This window comes from Orycteropus afer, unplaced genomic scaffold, assembly GCF_000298275.1.
Source record: "Orycteropus afer afer isolate SDZICR_OR568_19922 unplaced genomic scaffold, OryAfe1.0 scaffold00711, whole genome shotgun sequence".
Classification (NCBI taxonomy): Eukaryota; Metazoa; Chordata; class Mammalia; order Tubulidentata; family Orycteropodidae; genus Orycteropus; species Orycteropus afer.
In genome coordinates, this window is record NW_006922298.1 from 793,380 (window position 1) to 797,071 (window position 3,692).

Below are 3,692 nucleotides of genomic sequence, written 5' to 3' on the forward strand. Positions count from 1 at the left end.
ATTGAGTTGATCTCCACTCATAGCAACCCCTACTTGGGTTTTGGTGGCAGTATCTCTGTGGAAGTAGATTGCCCAATCTTCCTTCCCAGGAGTGGTTGAGTGGGTTTGAATTGCCAGCCTTCTGGTTAGCAGTCAAATGCCTTAGGCATTATATCACCAGAGTTCCCAAGATGGCTGAAAATACCATGGTTTGGGCAAGGTGCACTTTAGTCCTTGAGTATCATCTTTGCTTTGTAACACTTTAAAGCGCCCTGTTGCAGTAGATTTGCAAAATGGGTTATGTTTGATTTCTTGATTGCTTGCATGGGTGTTGACTATGGATCCAAGTAAAAGGAAATGTTTGAAAAACACAATATTTTCTCCACTTACTATGATGTTGCTTATTGGTCCAGAAGTGAGGATTTTTGTTTTATTTTTGTTAGGTTTTAATCCATACTGAAAACTGTAGTCTTTGATCTTCATTGGAAAGTGTTTCAAGTCTTCTTTGCTTTCAGCAAGGAAGGGTGTGTCATCTGCATATTGCAGGCTGTTTATGAGTTTTCCCCCAATTCCAATGTCACATTCTTCTTCATATAGCCTAACTTCTCAGATTATTTGCTCAGCATATATATTGAACAAGTACAGTGAAAAGATATAATTCTGACATAAAGCTTTCCTGATTTTAAACCACGTAGTATCCTCTTGTTCTGTTCAAATAATGACCTTTGATCTATGTACAGGTTCTGTTGAGTCCAATTAAAATTTTTCTCTAATTCCCACTCTTTGCAATGTTATCTACAATTTATTATGACCCAGATAGTCAAATGCCTCTGCATAGTCAATAAAACATAGTTAAATTTCTTTCTGGTATTAATGATAGCCATTAAGAACTTGTAAATCAAAACCATAATGAGATACTGTGGTAGTTAAAGTGGTGTGTCAACTTGGCTGGGGCCTGGTTTTGAGTGGCTTGACAGCTGGATATGATTATTCTCCATGATGAGATTGGATGTGGTGTAATCAACACCTCCAATACATATGGAAAAGCTTTGAGAAAGGTCTCTAGCATTTTGGCACATTTGGATTCTGCATTTGACTGAGTTTTCATCTCTGGTTCCTAGGCTTGAATCAGTGACCTGTTGTGTTGCCTGCTGATCTTGGGATTGTTCCTGGACTTGAACCAGCGGCCCACTGTGCTGCATGCTGTTCTTGGGATTGTGCCATTTTATTTGCCAATTTTGGGTTTGTCAGCCTCAGGATCCAGCAGCTGCATGATTTTGAAGAAACCTCCAGCTCCAGTGGGCCTGAAACAAGAAGCCGAAGGTTGAGGGGCCTTTACCCAGACCCTAGAGCAAGCACTTTGAATTCAGACATCTAGACTCCTAAACTGTACAAGAAAAAACTCCTGTTTTTCAAAACCATCCACCTGTCATACTTCTGTTACAGCAGTACAAAGAACTAAGACAGATACCGTCTCACTTCCATTAGAATAGAATGATTTAAAAAAATAGAAAATAGTCATTAGAGAGGTTGGAGAGAAGCAGGAATCCTCACTCTCTGCTTGTAGACACAAGCCATGGTATTTTCAGTCACCTCATATGCATGTGAAAGCTGGACAATGAATAAGGAAAACCAAAGAAGAGTTGATGCTTTTGACTTGTGGTGCTGACAAAGAATGCTGAGAGTACCATGGACTGCTAAAAGATTTAACAAATCTGTCCTGGAGGAAATGCAGCTGGAATGCTCCTTGGAGGCGAGAATGGCCAGAGTTCATTTCACCTACTTTGGTCATGTCAGAAGGGACCATTCCCTAGAGAAGGATGTCATGCTTGGTAAGGTGGATGGTGGACAAATGAGGGGAAGATCCTCAATGAGATGAATTGACACAATGGTTGTGATGATGGGGTCAAGTATAGCAAGGATCGTGGAGCTGGCGCAGGACCAGGCAGTGTTTCGTTCTGCTGTGCGTAGGGTAGCTATGGGTCAGAAAGGACTCGACGGCACCTAACAACAACAAGGAATGTAAAATGGTACAATGGTAAATTGAGGAACAGCTTGATGGCTCCTCAGAAAGTTGAACATAGAACTACATATGACTCAGCAATCCCAATCCTTGGTTTACACCCAGAAGAAAAAGTAGGAAGCAAATGGAAACCTATGCACCAATGTTAATTGCAGCACTTTTTATAACAGCTCAAACATGGAAACCACTGAAATTTCCATCAACAAATGAATGGATAAACAGTGTGTTATACATACAATTTTATGTAAACCAAGTGTAATATACATAACAATTGTTGTTACTCTTGTTAGATTCCATTGAGTCACACTCATGACAACTTTATGTTTAAAAGAATGAAATATTGCCTGGTCCTGAGCTGTTCCCACAATCATTCATTCTTTGAGCTCATTGTTGCAGCCATAGTGTCAATCCATCACACAGAGGGTTCTCATTTTCACTGACCTTCCACTTTACCAAACATGGCATCTTTTCCTACAAAACTGATTTATTCATTCTTCTGTCAGTCCATGGTATATTCGATATTCTTTGTCTCTATCACACTTATTTTTAAACTTTTTGTTGTTTTATTTATTAGCTTTTTATTTTTATTTTATTTCTGTAAAAGTTTACAGAGAAAATCAGTTCCATTCAACAATTCATATACATTTTGTTTCATGTAATTGATTGCTATCCCCTCAATGTAACATCACTCATCCCATTTCCCTTGTTTCTCTGATCTTCATTCTTCCTTTCCCAACCCTTCCTGCCTCCTGAACGTTGTCCTTGGACAAATGCTGCACTTTTGATCATGAACGGTTGATTTTTCTAAGGAAAGCGTACCTCCTTAGTGTTACGTTCACTTTATAGACTTGTCTATTGTGTATCTGAAAACTGAGCCACAAGAGTACATTCAGTTGCAGGCTTGAAGAGTGATTAAGGGCCACAATCCCAGAAGTTCCACCAGTCTCTACCCAACGGGTAAGCCTGTTTTTTTTTTTTTTTTAATGATTTTGAGCTTTGTTCCTCATTTTACTCCCACTCTGTGCAAGACCTCGTAATGTGATCACTTTCAGAGTGGTCGGTAGTGGTAAGTTGGCACCATCTACTTCTGTTCTCAGGGTTGTGGAGGCTAAGGTTCAGACAGTCCGCTAGTATGCCACAAATTGAATGCATCATTTCCTGTCTTCCTCTTTTGTTGTCCACGTTCACACACATTTGAGGAGATTGAAAAGATCATGATTTAGGTCAGGCACATGTTAGTCATCAAAGTGACATGTAGACTTTTTTACAACTTTAAAGAGGTCTTTTGGGGCAGATTTGTCCAATGCAGCAGGGCATTTGATTCCTTGATTGCTGCTTCCATGGGCATTGATTGCTGAGCCAAGTAGAATGAAATCCTTTACAACTTCAATTTCTATACCATTTATCAAAATGTTTACTGGATTCTTTTTGTTTTCTTTAGAATTTTGTTTATTGCAAGGATTTTTTTGTTTTCTTTAGATTCAGGTGCAATCCATATTGAGGATTTAATCTTTGATCATTATTAGTAATGCTGCAAGTCGTCTTGAAGATTGTGTCCTATGAATCATGAATGTTGTTAATGAGTATTCCTCCAATCCTAATGCCAAGTTCTTCTTCATATAGTCCACCTTCTCAGACTATTTGTTCACCATATAAGTTGAACAAGTAAAGTAAAAAGATACAACCTCAC